This window comes from Humulus lupulus, chromosome X, assembly GCF_963169125.1.
Source record: "Humulus lupulus chromosome X, drHumLupu1.1, whole genome shotgun sequence".
NCBI classification, from domain to species: domain Eukaryota; kingdom Viridiplantae; phylum Streptophyta; class Magnoliopsida; order Rosales; family Cannabaceae; genus Humulus; species Humulus lupulus.
This window is the reverse complement of record NC_084802.1, coordinates 92046073-92063549: the sequence shown is the minus strand read 5'-3', so window position 1 is coordinate 92063549 and position 17477 is coordinate 92046073. Positions and strand designations below refer to the sequence as shown.

At 38.4% G+C, this 17477-nt stretch overlaps 1 long non-coding RNA gene across 8 annotated transcripts; it reads right to left on the bottom strand.

The window, feature by feature from the left end:
* Positions 1-11780: 11780 nt before the first annotated feature.
* On the bottom strand, positions 11781-15497 carry LOC133803484 (uncharacterized). 8 transcript variants are annotated; one of them, XR_009877980.1, is made up of 5 exons: positions 15119-15497; positions 14283-14441; positions 13015-13124; positions 12738-12877; positions 11781-12619 (listed from the first exon to the last, which is right to left on the bottom strand). It is a non-coding gene; the product is annotated as an uncharacterized LOC133803484 (long non-coding RNA). The 8 variants fall into 8 exon arrangements; XR_009877978.1 differs by having other exon boundaries at positions 13015-14441; XR_009877975.1 differs by having other exon boundaries at positions 12738-13193.
* Between the last annotated feature and the right edge of the window lie 1980 nt (positions 15498-17477).

The window sequence follows — 17477 nt, the reverse complement described above, 5'->3', positions numbered from 1 at the left end:
TCAAGCGGCGGACACATGGATGGCACCTTACATTGAGTACTTGACACAGGGCATGTTACCGATGGACAGAAACAAAGCCAGGACCCTTCAGTGGCAGGCTGCTAGGTATGTCTTGGTCTATGGAATCTTGTACCGAAGGGGATACTCAATGCCACTCCTCAGGTGTATTTCGAAAGAGAAGGCCAAAGAATTAATGAGAGAGGTCCATGAAGGCTTTTGTGGGGACCATGCTGGGGGGCAGAGTTTATCAAAAAAGATCCTAAAGCAAGGATACTTTTGGCCAACAATGAATGAAGACTCAATGGAATTTGTGCGGAGGTGTGAAAAATGCCAAAGGTTCTCCAAAATTCAATGAGCAGCCCCTAATGAGCTAAAACATATGCAAAGTCCGTGCCCGTTCGCATTCTGGGGTATAGATCTAATCGGATCTCTGCGCACAGGGAAGGGCGGCATCAAGTACGTCATAGTGGCCGTCGATTACTTCACTAAATGGGCCGAAGCTGAGTCACTCGCAACCATAACGACCAAAAAAGTGTTGGATTTTGTAGTAAAAAATATTGTGTGTCGCTATGGATTGCCAAGAAAATTTGTCTCAAACAACGGCACCCAGTTTGATAGTGATCTGTTCATGGATTTTTGCGAGCGACATGAAATTATCAAGAGCTTTTCTTCAGTTGCTCATCCTCAAGCAAACAGACAAGTTGAGGTTGTAACGCCCTACTACCTTAGAGCTGTTACTTAGTGAGTTTAAAATAGAAATCGTGCTTTTGACTGACTCTAAGTGGTTTCTAAAACCAAAAGTGTGGATAAATCAGAATTTAAGGCTGTACTCTTTTAAAATGTTTAACTTCATTGAAAACGTTAAGTATAAAACATCTCGGATCCCAAAATAAGGTTTACAAAATATTTACAACTCAAAAATAGATTTACACCAGGTTAACTATCAAAAGAATGGATTAATACAGCCATTTACAAAATGCCCCCAACCAAAGCAGTCGGGCAGGCCGAACATGTACGCGCCGCCCCCACGCTCTCCATACTCATGGCCGGTTGACTGACTCCTTGCTTTTACCTGCCACACGGAGCACCCGTGAGCCGAAGCCCAGCAAGAAAACCCAAATAGTACATAACATATGCAAATCATATAGCTGGCGTAATTCACTGATAAATAGGAAAACCATCATAATAAACAAGTACGGCCATGCCGCCCCAGAGGCCTTACCAAAGCCTGGGGTTTCGGTTCTCACCGCGAGGATAACTCATGTATCCCTTGGGTCCCACCCTGACTATAAGCATCCCATGTGCTGAGTGTTACTTTCGGCCCCACGGCCGTACCCGGCCTACGCCGCACTCGGCCCTTGCCGTTCATTTCATTATAATCACACATATAGTACATTCGAAATAATCATTCACACACATCATGATTCATTTAAGGTTAAACATTTGCACATAATACAATCTAGGGCCATGCCCTGCAATCACACAGTGGGGCCATGCCCTAGTCTCGGGTGTTACGGTTTTCTTACCTTTAGATTCAGTAGCCTTGATCAACCTGACTCCTTGAGCACGATCTTACCCGAGCCCTAGCGCTTACCTAAGAAAAATCCACAAGTCAAAATCATCACCAATCCTCAAGTCCAAAACCTAGCCTCGGGACTAATCCCGAGCCCCCGGGAAGTCCTAGATCCCCAAAACAAAGTGGCGGAATCAAGCCCCGAACCCTAGGTCAAAATCCCTTCACAAAAGCCCAAAAATCCCCTCTGTGAACAGTGCAGCGATACAGCGCTCAAAAGAGGGCGCTGTAGCGCTACAAGCAGAACCACCCCACCAGAACAGGGGCTAGCGCTACAGCGCCCCCTGACTAGCGCTGTAGCGCTAGTTGCAGCCAGACCAAACCCAAAATCACACTTTGCGATTTTCTTCTCCTATTTCAACACCAATCTTGCCCAAACCTTTTCCAAACCCAAAAACACACACAACCACACCTCACACTCATCCCAAGCACCCCATGAACTCAATCCCAAGCTCAAGCAACCCACAACTCAAAATCTAACACAATAAACCCAAAAACCAGAAAATCACTCAAACAACAAGGATAGGGTCTTAGAAATCATACCGTGGGTGGAATTTCGATCTTGAATCGAACCCTAGACCTCCTTGGCTTGCACCTTCACAACCTTGACCTGTTTTCCCCAAAACCCCCATCCATTTAGCTCAAAACACAACTCAAAACCAGTCAAGCCCTAAAACAGAAAATCCCCAAGAACTTACCTCAAATTCAAATGTGATCTTGCTAACCCCTTGCCAATCCTCAAGCCTAGCTTAGGATCCTTGATGCTCAGCCTACCCTAGCTCTCCACTGAGCTTGACTCCAAGAAAAATGAAGGAATTAGGTTGGGAGAGCCACAAACCGTTCTTGGACAAAACCCTTCAGCTTTCCCTCTCTTTTCTTTTCTCTTCTTTCTTTTCAGCCTATAACTTTTCTCTACTAAATCCACTAAGTATAAAGCCCTTCTTTAATTTATCTCTTACAAGCCTAATGACCAAAATGCCCTCCCTTACTAATTCTAAACCTTTATGTCCATAAAGGGGCATTTTCGTCATATTACCCAAATTCCCACTAATTCCTCAAGTGTTCCTGATAATTCCTGCTCGCTACCCAATACCTGAATAATCATCAAATATATTCCCAAATTCTCAATTAAACTCCCCAGGCTTAACCCAAGCCGAGTACAGGTTCCCGCTTTGACTTTCCGCTAACCCGCTCAATCTAGGATCGTCTCGAGTCATAGATCACAGGTATCAACATAGTCATGCCCAACATGGCCAAATTACAAATATGCTCAATCAGGTCTACATGCATACTAATTCACATAGTCATGCATCACAATTAATCAAATAGTCATATAACGTGCATTAAATCATAATCATGCATTAAATTCATAAAAGTCACACACAGAATCCCATTATGCCCTCCAGGCACACTACTCCAGGCCCTTAAGCCTTAATAGCGAATTTGGGGTCGTTACAGAGGTAGTCAATAAAACGCTAAAGGATACTCTGAAAACAAAGACTTGAGGAAGCGAAGGGGGCATGGCCAGAGCAATTTTCTGAAGTCCTTTGGTCGTACAAAACTTCCCATCAAACAGCAACAAGCCATACTCCATTTTCCTTGGCCTACGGATACAAGGTTATGTTGCCAGTTGATTTAGATCCGTCGTCGCATCGAAGAATAACGTAGGATCAAGGCTCTAATAGCCACCTATTGATGGAATCTCTTGATTTGGTCTATTAAAAAGTGAGAGCAAGCCCAACTCCGAGCAGCAACGTACCAGCAAAAGGTCACCCGGTATTTCAATTCTAAAGTACTCGAAAGGAAATTCAGTGTCAGGGACCTAGTACTTAGAAGGGTTTTTCTCAGCACCCGCGATCCGGCCACTGGAGTACTCGGAACTAATTGGGAAGGACCGTACCAAATTGAAGAAGTCCTTCAACCAGGCACCTATAAACTTGCTCGCTTAAATGGAGATCTCATTCCTCGCTATTGGAATGGAGAACACCTGCACAAGTACTATCGACAAACAATTCTTCTTAAAGAATTGGCTTGTACTAATTCTACTTTTTACAAGTTATGAAAAAAGGTTGGTCATTTTATGTGACTGATCGCTTATAAGTGTAAGATTATTTTGTTGATCACTCGTATAAACATGTATTGTCCATTTATTACGAGAAATAAAAGGGATTGTGCGCAGCCAATCATTCTTGCCAACTATTGTATTTATTACAAGTATTTGCTCATTACGTGTGTTATTTTGATGTATTGTCATTTTTACAAGTCTTTATTCCGAGCATAAATGTTCGAACAGGTTTCGGTCAAGAAAGTGACCAATGACCTAAAGCTCCTCAATCACTTGGAGGGGCATATAAGGCATCTAGAAGGCAAAGCATATCGAAAGGTATGTAAACACATGAGCAAAATAAGTGAAAGCATGCTACGGTACTTAGAGCATTTTTCAAAATTTTGTATTTTGTTAAATCAAACCAAAGTACTATGCTAAGTTCGGTCATGCGAACATATGTTATAATAAAATGCAAGTATTATAATATCAAAAAGGAAACCTTTTACACCGCGAGTAGTTACTGCTCGGATGTGATTGTCTGATTAAAAGTAAAAGTTGCCCATGCAGCAATAAAAATAATTGTTTTAACATACAAACAAAAAATATAAAAACATTATAATTAGGAGGCGGGAGGGTCTTGTGGATTTTCCTGGTTGACTACATTTCTGCTTCATTGTCTGCGCCTTCGACGTCAGTGCCCAAAGAGATTTTGGGCGAGGCTGGGATCTTCGCTCTCTCTTCTTCCGCCAAGCGAGCAATGCATCGGGCTATTTCAGTCTGCCTCATGTGCTTGGGAAGATAGCTGAAATCGGCCCCTTGGTTGTGTTTCCAGAAATCATAGAAACACTTGGACGTGGCACCCTTGTACCTTTCCAGATTGCTGGCATTGGCTTTTTTGAGATCAATGATCTGAACCTTTAACTTCTCAGCCTCCTGCCTGCTCTCGATCAGGTCCGCCTCGAGCTTTTTGGCTTCTCAAAAATTGATGAGGTGAGACTCTTTGTACTTCACCTTTGCCTCAATAGCTTTGTCCAGAGCAGCCTTCTTCTCCTTCATCTCCTCAACCATTTTATTTTTCTCCTTGAGCATTGCCGCATTTGCCTTCTGAGCCGCCTAAAGCTGCTCAGCATATTACTCTTCGACGGCTTTAAGCTCCTCAGCATGTCGTTGCTCGGATGACTTAGATTGCTCAGTGATGACCCCCGAGTGGAGCCGGCTGGCAGTCACGGTCAGCATTGCCTGCAATCAGAACAAAAGTTAAAATGACTATTACAGATAAAAAGATTGCCTCAACAGGAAGAGACAACTTACACTGGCAAGCTCGTTTAAAGCGCGGTTCAAGATCTGGTCGAAATCTATCGACTCTGTCCCAGCCATAGCTTCTCGTCTGCGCTCGTGCCTCAGGATCCTTGTCATCCTGTCCTTGGCCGATCTTAGAACGTGGCTCGATATGTCATCCCCTGGGTGAATAGGGGTTGTTGGCTGTGTCTGATCGACAAGAGCCGCTGGAGAAGGGGTCGACTCGACCGGTGCAGGCGGAGTTTGCTGCTCGAGAGGAGATGGAGGTGGTGTTGTATTTTTTGAAGGGACAGCTGCTGAAGGGTCCTTAGTGCAGGTTTTCTTGGCCGAAGGCTCCTTGCTGCACTCCCCGCGATGCTGCCTGCTCACCTTCTTCTTGCTCGCAGGGGCATCAGGCGCACTGTAAAGATCGAATATCTCTTTGGATGCCATGTCTGCAAGAAGGAAAGTACACGAATAGTTAGATAGTATAAATAAACGAGTGTGCTATGTCAAAAGAGGAAACAAAGGCAATTGTAAGTAAAATACCCAAGCTATAATTACTGGTCGCTATATTACTTACTGAACTACTGCTACCCTCACTTACAGCCTGGAGGAAATCTGAATCTAAGTTTGGAGTATACTTAAAGTTGTCGTCCCCGTCAAATAAGTGACAGGGAATTGACAAACTATCTAAGAGTGAGAGATCAGTACCGTTCTCATCTGAAGACTCATCGATAGGTGCAAGGGATTCAAAAGCTTTCTTCTTTCCCTATCCTGAAGGGACAGGGGGAGCGGCCGCTCGTGGGGTGATGGAGGGTTCCCTGATTATCACTCCAGTTGCTCTCCCCCTTTGGGGTTGCAACACATCTGTGTGCTGCTTGGGAATCTCCTCGCTGATGGCACTCCCTGCCGTGGACTCCCTCACGTCCTAGTGAGGTGCCAAAAGCCCGACCAGTCTCAGGTTTGCCTCAGTGACCAGCTGTTTGACGCTCTTCTCTATGTCGGACATGCTGGCTAGTAGCACTGCTCGAAACTCCATTTCTGGAGTAGGAGCTGGTCGCAGCCATGGACCTGAAGAAAGCTAAATTTCTAAGAGAGATGCGGATAAAATACAAGGAAAATATACGACCAGGAAAACGAAGAAGTTACCTCCTTGGGTGAAGGCTAGGTTGTTGGCGACCAGGTCGATAGTCAAAAAGTACTCTTGGTGGTACTTTCCTACATTGGACTTGTAGGTAGTCTCACTCAGGAAGGTGCAGGTCAATTCCTGGTGACAAAAATGAAAGAACCTCGTATAGTCCTAGTTGGGGTTAGATTTGAGATCGAACAGGTAGTTGATCTCATGAGGTGAAGGGACAGGCCATTTTTTATGGCTGTAAAGAATATAGAGTGCGGAAAGCATTCTATACCCGTTTGGGGTTATTTGGAAAGGAGCGACCCCGAAGTAATTAGCCACTCCCTAGAAGTAGGGATGAAGAGGCAAGATTGCTCCTGCCTCAATATGATACCTAAACCAGGCGCTAAAGGCGCCACCAAGCAAGTTTGCTCGTTGGTCGGTGGTGGGAAGGAATAAAGTAACCCCAGAAAGTCCATACTTTATGAGGAAATTATTTACCATCCTAGCAGTGATCGTGCTAGGGGGATCAAGGTACCATTCGGCGTCTGGTCGAATGATATTACGGAGACGGGCTTGATTTAGGATTTCTGGATCAGGAGTATTTTCATCTCGACCACTGGTCGAAGGAATTTCAGCTCGAGGAGCAGGCTGATTTCAAGGAGGATTGGATGATTTCTTTTGTTGGGCTTTAGACTTTACTCAACCCATGTTTTGAGGAGGGTCGGGGGATTATTTGGGGTGTTTTGAGAAAAAGGGATCTTCAGAATTAGCCGTGATAGTTGTTCCTCGTCCTCGAGTAGTTGGGCCAGCAGATCGTCATCGATTGGCCTCTCACATCCCCACGGATCTTGCATGAAAATCTGCAAATAGAGAAGGGGAGATGAGAATCTACGACCTAAAAACTTGTGTTTAAAAGTTGGAATAACGTTGCTCGTGTATAAAAGTTAAGATTTTATACGACCAGCATCATTTTGACAGAAAACACTACATTTCAAGCGAACAATTTGGAAATCGGATTAAAAAGCAGAAGTGAAAAGTTTCTCAGGAAAAACTTTCCAACTCTAAAAGGGCGAGAAAAACCTAGTTTTTTCTACAAGCTTAGAAATCGAACTTTTACTTCGATTTCACGCCCTAAAGTTATAATCCTAACTACCCAACTACTTCGTTATCCCAGAAAAATGTTATTCTCATACCAAATTTAGTGCAAATTAATATGCCCAATTACCCCCCAAACAGTTTCTCCAAGAACATTCAAGAACTCAGGATACGAAACAGATAAAAAAAAATATTGCATGGTATTTCAGCGACTTAAAAGGTCGATAAACTTACTTGGATAAAAGGATGAAGCAAGTTTCTGAGACACTAAGTCAGTTGGCTGGGCAGAAACTCCATGGATCGTCGAGTTCGTCTGAGATCTCTGAGTTTACTGCGCCTCGTTCTTCAGTGTTCTTGAAGAGAAAATGAAAAGTAAAAAGTGAAAAATGATCCTGAGGGATTATTTATATTGATCATAACACTGTAAAAGAGGTAATCATGGAATTACTTTTTTCAAAGCATGGGGAAACGCAATGGCCGTCAGACAATTTTTTTGGAAACTGAAAAGACATGATTGGTTGCCTTTTTCGAAAAGGCATGGGCGGCTCTGACAGATTTGGTGGGGTACGTGAAGGGTCAGTTCTCTAAGTTTACTTTATGCTGGTCGCAGTAAAATAAACATGGGGGGCAAATGTTTACCCAAAAATGTTTCCTAATGACGTGGCAAGAATTTATTACACGTGGTTGGCACGTGGCAGCGTCAAGATGAAGAGGTTCTGCTCGACTATCGACCAACTCCTTGTTGCTTCATTAGATCTCACGATTAGATTCGACCAGCCTGGTGGCATGCTTCAGTTTATTTCTTTTAAAGATATGTAATCTTGTAAGAACTACATTTATGATCTTTTTTCTTTATTGCCTTGATATGATGATCTTAAGGATAATTAAGGCCCATTGGCCCATGTAACCCCCTTGAGCCTATAAATATGAATGAGAGGACTCAAGGAAGGGACTTATGAACCTTTTTTCTGAGTACTCATAGAAAGTGCATAATGCGATTATCCACTGAAAAGTTGTAATTCTCCTAAGGCTTGTGAAACTCAAGAACCCTAGTTCTTTAATCACGACATTGGGATTCAACATCAATAATATCACTAAGTGGACGTAGGCTATTACCAGACGATTGGGGCCGAACCACTATAAATCATTTGTGTCATTTCTTTACCATTTGATTCCATTCTTGATTCCTTATTATTTCTTTGTCGTTATTCTGACTCCATGTCGTTGGCCAAATCGAGGGTCAATAGTAACTGCTAACTTTTTCCTTGAAAATCCGAGATTTTTTTAAACTGGTATTAACCTCCCCACTCTTGCGTGGGTGCACCCTCGATGCCCAAACTTTACAATAGTTCGAGAATGACATCCGAGTTGATCTCGCCCTTTCGAGCTTTCAAGCTCGATTGAGGCAATCTTGTTATCTTGAGCTTTCGAGCTCGAGTTATTAAAATTATAACTTATAGTTATCAAAATTATAATTTCCTTATGATTTCCTATATGATGGGCCTTCACCATTTTCTTCCTTGTTAGACGTCGCATTACTCTGAGAATCGATGGGGGCCCGAGTTTGCTATCCCTTATCACCCATCAACACCCAATCCTGAGTCATCTTTTACCAGAAATCAACGACTAATCCGCGAGTACAAAGAAAGGTGTGAGCAAGAAGATATACGAGACCGCTTTTGATAATAGATAGAAGAGGTCGAAGAGAAGAAGAGGAAGAAACTCCGAGTTGCATCTTACCCTGACCTAGACCCCGAGATCAAGCCTATTCCCTTAGACCCCAAACTTAAAGTCACAGTCACAGTCACCTTTCCACCTAGTACCCTATCTTTCACCATAATGGAGGACTCTTCAGCTCATCCATCCACCTCGTAAATCCTTTCAGTCCCCACCTCGAAGGAGGAGTTTTTCAAGGATGAGCACTACTGGAGCTCAGACACATCCACTGACCATATATCTGAGTTGCTGGCTTATCATGGCCTTATGCTTTCTGGTACATTGATGTGTCGACCGACAACCTCGAATGAAAGGAGTTGCTACGCCCCGACAGATGGCAATCCCGACCGTAAAATCAAGCTCGATGCATGGAGCCGCGAGCATATGAGGACTGGGGCTCTACTACCCCGGAGACATACTTCAAGAATTTCTTGGACTTTTTCGGGCTCGCCCCCTTCCAACTTCAGACCAACTCCTTCAGGGTCTTGCCAGCTCTTAGATCGTTATACCATGAGATGAAATGGGAAGGGCCTTCGACACAAGAGATATTATATCTCTTCTACCTTAAGAGCAACCCTTCTCGAGCTTGTGGGTGAGATGGCTTCTACTACTTATTGAGCTATCTGGAGGAGAAATGAATATACGAAGATATGCCAAATCATCCTCCAAACTTCAAGACTGCATTCTTCTGGACGAATGGGCTCGCTCCTTCCCGTTTTTATTCCTTCCAACGTGTCCGTAAGTATTTCAATGCACTTATCCATTTATCATTGAATAGTCAAGCTCAAAATATTCAAACTAGTTCTTGCCTGCAGCCAACTACCACCACCCCACTCCATCAGAAGCGATGATGGAACATAAGGAAGCCATTCTCCAGCTTCCTTATGGTCGAAGGTCCCTGACCTACCTTCTCCATGAAGACAAGCTCCGAGCTTGCAGCCTTTTAGGCCAAGGCCAATCCATCGATGACTCGGGGATTCAAAAATACTAGAGGTGAAAAAAGGTGTGCCACTCCCCACAGTCAAACTTCTGTTGGGGTTTTATGCCCTAATTAAAACTCAATTTCTTTGTAAATCTCATTTATTATCAATAGAAGAATAGAAATCATTTTTTGACTTGGTCACATTTTTTATTTTCAAGATTATTTGTTTAATATAAACTTCTATTAAATCCCGAGCATATAACTAATCGTATTTATAGTGATGTAATCATAGTGGAATATAAATATGATTATATGATCAATATAAGTTAGTCCTAAGATTAGTCAGTGCACAAGATTTACACTGACTTTCCAATCTACGATATGATCTACTTACACATTGTAGTGTTATGTTCTTTCTAGAACATTAGCAAAGTAGATAAGATCGGATGTATTTGTTACATCGGACTGCACCGATATTGATAGTTGATAGGATAAGTAAACATATCGTTATTATCTATTCTAGTCATATCATATAGTTGACCATAGGTCTATTCAATCTCAATTTTGAGTGGTAAGTATTATAACTGATTGTATTATTTGAGTTCTTTGACTTGTTCGTTACCAGCTTACCCTACGGACTAGCCCATACTTACATCTTGGGAACTCGATAGTATAATTGAGTGGGAGTGTTAATCATAGATATGAACATCTATAGCTTTTGATGAAGAAGTGAAATGATGGTTTCCTTTTAGTTTGGTTCAAGGTGCTAAAAGATAGAGATCTCATTTCAATAATTAATATTAGTTTACTAAAATATCATTTACAATGATCTAAGTGTTTTAAGGATAAAATACAATGAGGGGTAAAATGGTATTTTAGTCCCATCTCATTGTAGAACGTCTATAGAGGATTGAGTGATAATTATGGTTGTAACAATGGATAATTATTAGCATATCTATATTTTTTATAGAGCCTTCTATGAATTCAAAAGTGCAATTCTGAATCTTTAGTGGAGTCACGAGGAATTAATAAGTTAGTAAATTTATTTGTTCGATTTATGATAACTTATTGTAGCTTGATTTCATAGGCCCATGGTCCCCACTGTACTTTCACTACAAGAAAATGGGGTCTTTAACTACCAATTGTAAGTGTAGGTAAAACTAGTCTAATGGTGGGTAATATGGTTTACCTACCATTATTGAATTGGTAGAGATTGGTAGGTAAAGGTTAGTGGGGAAAGATTCTTTACCTACACTTATTAATACTGGTAGGTAAAAGAATCAGTGGACCCCACTAAGTTATAAATCAATTGATAAGTCAGCAGATGACGTGTTTGATGATGTGGCATCCTACATGTCTGCTGACATGGTTTCTATAGTTTATGTATCTGATGACGTGGCATCCTACGTGGCATACATCAAAACCGTCACTTGTCATCTTGTGGTTGCTCCACGTGTCAGACAAGAATTTGTCCACTTGCTACAAGAAATTCGAATGATTGTGTTACTTATCCCCTTTTTATCGGTTATGTGGCACTAAATGATTGATCCACGTGATATGTTGTAGTATACTTATTTTTACCTACACTTATTTATTTGTGAGTGAATATAATATTTCTATGTAGGTAATTTTAATTATATATATAAATTTTATTTAATATAAATAATAAATGAAAGTAATTAATTTGAAAAATATTTAACATTATTAATCAAATAAATTATTTAACTTTAATAAAAAAATAAGCAAACATATATTATACAATATTCACTGCTTATTAAGAAGCACATTTCATAAAAAAAAAATATCTATACATTATTTTTAGGTCATTGAAAACTCAATAATGTCATTTTTCTTGACATTCTTCCTATTCTTCACATTAGGATCATTGTATGAGCCTCCTTTTCTCTGACTGAACTTATTGTGAATGTCGATGATGACTTTGGGAGGTGGACACCGACAATGGCCGGAGGTGGGGTTCGAATTGGCGCCAGTGAGAAAGACTTTATAATTAATTTCAGCAAAATAAATATCTCCAATTTAATCATCATAAGGATTTCAGAAAATATATAACTTATTATTATGGGCATTTACGACACTTGAGATACCAACATATATTAAAAATAAAAATAAAATATGAGCACATCAAGTGTCATAATCACCAACATAAAATAAGTATATTTATTCTTGAACATCATAGGCCAAAATAATTCAAAGCAACAATGACACCTACCACAACAAATTGCCTAAAAATAAATCAGAATACAAAAATATGGTGATATGAAACACTAAAGAACTAAACACAAAGGCAAAGTATGAATGAACAGATCATGCTTGAATGCACATAGAACAAACCATACAAATAAATAGCAAGCTGAAAAGCAAGTTGTAAACCAAACTAGACCATACAAGCAAACAGAGAAAAATACACAAAATTCTTAACACACTTAAAGACTAAACACACATTGCAAATACTAAACACATAAACCATATTAAATCTAAGCCATATACTAATACACATTGCAAATAACAATCAAAGGGCCTCAGAACAATGCACCATCATTAATCCTTCAGAACATTGGGGATTTAATAAAAATGAATCATAACAATATACCTAAAAGGCAACCAACCGACAATATGAAACTCCTATATAGGAAAAAAAGATTAGCAACATAAACATCATATGTAAAAGAACCAAAATCCAAGAAGTGTCGAAGAGACATACACATACAATTCCAAATCGTTGATGCATATAAGTTATTTTCTTGAGGTTCTCCATTTCGATTTGAAATATTATCCTCGTTAGATGTATCAGAAAGACTGTTGCTTGCTTGAGCACAAACAGAATTATCCAGTCTGGAGAACCCTTCCCTAATTGAAAGAAAAGGATCCAAAATGTTTGAGCAAAAACCATTCATATCTTATACTATATATTTATTCAAGAAAAAAGAATAAAAATAAAGTTATTGAGCTCTAAATTAGAAAATACCTCAGACCGGAGACTGTATGCCTTTGCCTCAATAAGCCTAATTCACTTTCAGCCACAGAAGATGAAAATTCTCTATGGATTCTTGTTGAGATCGTGTATTATGGAGATCTTGTTTATTCATTTCTCTCAACCAATGCAACCTCACAGAGCATGGATTAGAAAATCGAGTTAAGAAATGATAAGGCAGTAGTGATACAACCAATATGAGTAAATAATTTAAAGATTACAGACCAAAAAGCTACTGTGAAAAGTAAATTCTATGGTCCAGTGATGCTACCTTCCGATAGGATGAGTGGTACCCTTCTCCATGGCAGCTGCGACTGCAAGAGCTTCTTTCTCACAGTTCGGGATACAGCAGGTAGTCAAATTTGAGTTATTGTTTCCAGCCTGATGTCCATAAATTGGTTCAATTGTAGTCGAAAGTCAACCATTAAAAAACAGAAGATGAAAATTTCCCTGACAGTGCAAATTAGGAAGGAAAAAAAAGAGCTGCATGAATAGGAATTCACAAGCTAACTCGAAAGTCAACCATTAAAAAACAAGAAAAAGAAAGAATATACATGTAACAGATCAAGTATTTGAATATTTTTTATCTTGACACCTTCTAGTTGGAAGACCAACTCAACATTTCTTTACAGTATATATATGCATGTAATATGTATTATATATGAACAACAAGAAGCAATTTTTTGAAAGTACTGAAAATTAGAGATGTTGCAATTTTTCTTTTTCTTCAAAATGTTAAAGCTGAGCTTTGATTGAAACCAACAAATAAAAAAGGACCATTTTAAGGTAAGAGTAGGTGTTTCATAAAATTTTAAATCCCATAATGGGGTACGTCAAGAGAATGTAATAGATAGTATTAGAGTTAATGAGGGCACTGTATAAACTAAATACTACCTGATGTTCCAAAGAATGGCCACTTGAAGAGAAATGGACCAATGAGAGCAATAGCTACAGACAAGACTACGACAACCTTGCTGTATTGCTCACCATCGCTAAATGAATTCAGAAAGCTATAAATATGTATATATATATATATTTATATACGTATGTGTGTTTGTGTATTTTTCTTTCTTTTTCAATAACATCATCCAAAAATCACAATATTGATGAGTAACCACTTGACATCTATTACAACAGAGGATTAATATTTTCACACCATAATTCTTAAAGATAGATAAACCCATTCATTTGATAGTCCATCACATTGGCAACATTTTCAGTCTTGAAATTGTTTTCAGACCATCATTCAAGCAGCAAAAAGCCATCCACATGATAGTCCAGGCACATGGATAGATTTTTTAGTGTTAAGAGACAGAGTAGTGCAAGTCAAGAACTCACATTAATGTGAAAAGTTTCAGAACATAACATGCATTTAAAGTTAATTGATCAATAGCTAGACTTTCACTAGGTTCAGAGAATATAAATCCTAAGAAAACAACAATCAATTCTATATTATACTCCTTTCACCTCAGAATTTGAACATTCTAGCTTACTATTCCAACAAACAAAACTGAAATGAATAAAATTAGCATCACATACCTCACTAGCTCCAACCAAAACATAGGATCCCACTTCTATATTATGTACAGGAACCCTTTTGTATGCCAAATCGGTTGTGTTAGGAAGTCTATCTTCATTCATATCCAGCACAAGAGCAGATTCGGGATGATTTTCCTTCAACTCTTATATTCTTATGAACTAGGAAAACAATCAAACTCATATATAAACATACATAGTGTTTTTTCACTTAAAAATACAACTGTTTCTACAAAGACAGGTTATCTCAAAATCAGTTGGCATTCTGCTGTGAGAAAACCCCAGATGGTATAGCATATTGCCACCGATTAAATTTCAATTTATAACAACATTGCAATGGATTCTGTAAAGACAACAGTCAAAGCATAACCAGCAATAATTTTGCTATTACAAAAAAAAAATGAACCTAACATCTTATACCATGTTTTCCTAAATCTCATTAGAGCATTATTACAAACATATGGTGGGCAGAGGCCACAACTCTCTCAACTATAACGTGAATCATTTAACTTTACAACAAGCCAAGAAAAATCAATCAAAGATTAATGTACATAAGCTGCCAAATCATTAGAACAAGAGCAAAACTTATACTAGTATAATCCATTTCAATCAATTACTTTAACTTAAATCAATCAAATCCAAGAATGAGTAAAAAAGATATATATTTCAATTCCCCTAAATTCAAAAACTGAAACTCGAAACACAAACAATGAACAAAACAAGACAAACAACACAAACCCAATTGCATAAGAGAAATCAACTGCTATTGGTTGCCGAAAAGGAAAAAACAAATAATAGAACACCAAAAAAAAGTTGCAAGTTTCAGTGATACCACAAACCTAGAATCTCTCTCGGTCGCCCAAGGTTCGGCGTCGACAGTTGTGTTCACAGGCAGTTTTGTTGTTAAAGGGTGGCCTGAACGAGCCTGGTTCGCGCAAGGAGAAGGGTGGCCTGAAGCTTTTGGGGCCTGGTTCGCGTAGGGAAAAGGGTAGCCTAAAGCTTTTGGGGTCTGGTTCACGTCAAGGAGAAGGCTCACCCGAAGTTTTGGGGTCTCGTTCGCGTAGAGCCCCGTCGCAGTCTCCATCGAGCCTCCCGCGCCAGCCACCTGCAAGAGAAAAGGGTGAGACAGAGAGAGGGAGAGAGAAGGAGCTGAGAGGTTAGATGTGAGGGAGATTGAGAGGTGCGGCTGAGAGGAAGAATGAGAAACAAATGAACCTAATCCCTAAAGCCCCAATCTGAGTTTTAGGTCTGTCTTTTTTAATTAAAATTTTCTTATTTAATTAATAAATAAATATATTTTATTTATATTTTTTCCAACTATGTACGCACGTGGCATGCCACATGTTATACAATGTGTACACATCATATTATTTACTCCACATAAGCTTCCAAATAAGCATTTATAATAATAAAATAATATAATGAAAATAAAAAATGGGGGAAAATTGAGCGGGAATGGTTAAAAAATTTCCCTCCATAATATACGTAGGTAAAGATCATTACCTACTGATATTATTGGTAGGTAAAGCTATGTTCCGAAATATAATATAATGGACTAGCATTTACCTACTAATATTATCTACCAATAAATATTGGTAGGCAAAACATTACTTTCCCTACCAATATATCTAGATAGTCTCAATTAACTAATTTAATTATCAATTAGAATTATCAAAGTTGACCAGCTCAATTTTAGATAGTTTCACAGAATTATGTAATTTAGAGAAGAAAAGAGAAATTATGGCAGATTTATTAATTAAGATAAATTGGTATCTAAATTAATAAATAATTTTAAATCAAGGTTCAAATTATAAATAATTAATTTGATAAATGATTTAAATAATTATTTAATTAATTAAATCAATAGAAAATAATACAGACTTTGATTTTAAGTCCAATGGGCTTATAATCAAATGAGAAATTTCACGGGCCTAAAGCCCATGATAATTTTGACCTAGGGCTGATTATTGGTTATTATTTTATTGAATTTTTAATTAAATAAATGACCTAAATGAGTCTATAAAAGGAGTGCTAAGAGAGAGTTGAAATCACAAGTTGAAACACAAGTTTCTAATAGGTTTTAGATTCTCTCTAAACATAAGTCATTTTCTAAGCCTTATTGTTCTTTTCTCTTATTCTCTCTGTATCTATCTCATGTGCTGAGCATTGTCCACTCTAGTCTAGGTGATTCTAAGGATACTTTGGAAGGCTGTGAAGAAAATTGAAGATCGGTTCAATTTCTTGGTAATACTCCGCGACAGAAAGGATACAAGGGATAGAGAAACTAAAGAAATGACTCATTCATTCATTTGCGTATAATGTAAGTATTCTTATCTTGCTTTCTCTTTGAATTCAATATTAGAAACATGTTCTGGTTGTCTCATATTAACTTGTTTAATATTAGATCTACATGAAAATAAATAAAGATCATGTATAAGTTTTCCTAACAATTGGCCTGAGAGCCTTTAGTAATCTTTATTTTCATGCATGAATATGTTAAAAATTGAATTATTTGATGTGTTTTAATAATTGGATGAATTTTCATGTTGTTATGAAGCATATTGATTTGATGTGATTATTAACAATTTTTAGGTTTTTTTTGTTTTGTTTTCTATGTCATTAATATTTATATATGCTTTATTTTGTGTAAAACATATTAAAAATTAATTAGAAAACGTTTTTGGTTTGAAAAATTACGCAAATTTTTTTTCTAAAAATTTTGGCCTAGCTGCCCATGCGTGTGCGCATTACCTGTGCACTCGCGCGCGCGCCTGTGCGCATCACATAGCACGCGCACCTCCTCCTCGGCAGCTAGAAGGCCTCGCGCGCGCGCACCCTAGCCATCAGCGCGCACGGTGAATAGTACCAGTCTCGGGTACTGTTCATCCGATTTTTTAAAAAAAAATTAAAAAAATTTTTTATATAAAATTGTGAAAATTGATTATTTATAATCAAAGCCAAAAATATCATATTTGTTTTTGTATTTAAAAAAGTGATTTTTAAAATAAAATATTTTTGTTGGTTGAGATTTAAATAATTATATATTTTTACAAAGATTCAAATTCAAATTTAAAAATAGACTAACAACTTAATTTTAAATCTTTTAATATATTAAAATATTAGAATTAAGATATCATATATTTAAGATATTTTCTTTTAAATACTTATTATTTTTATTAAATCTTTATTTGAAAATAT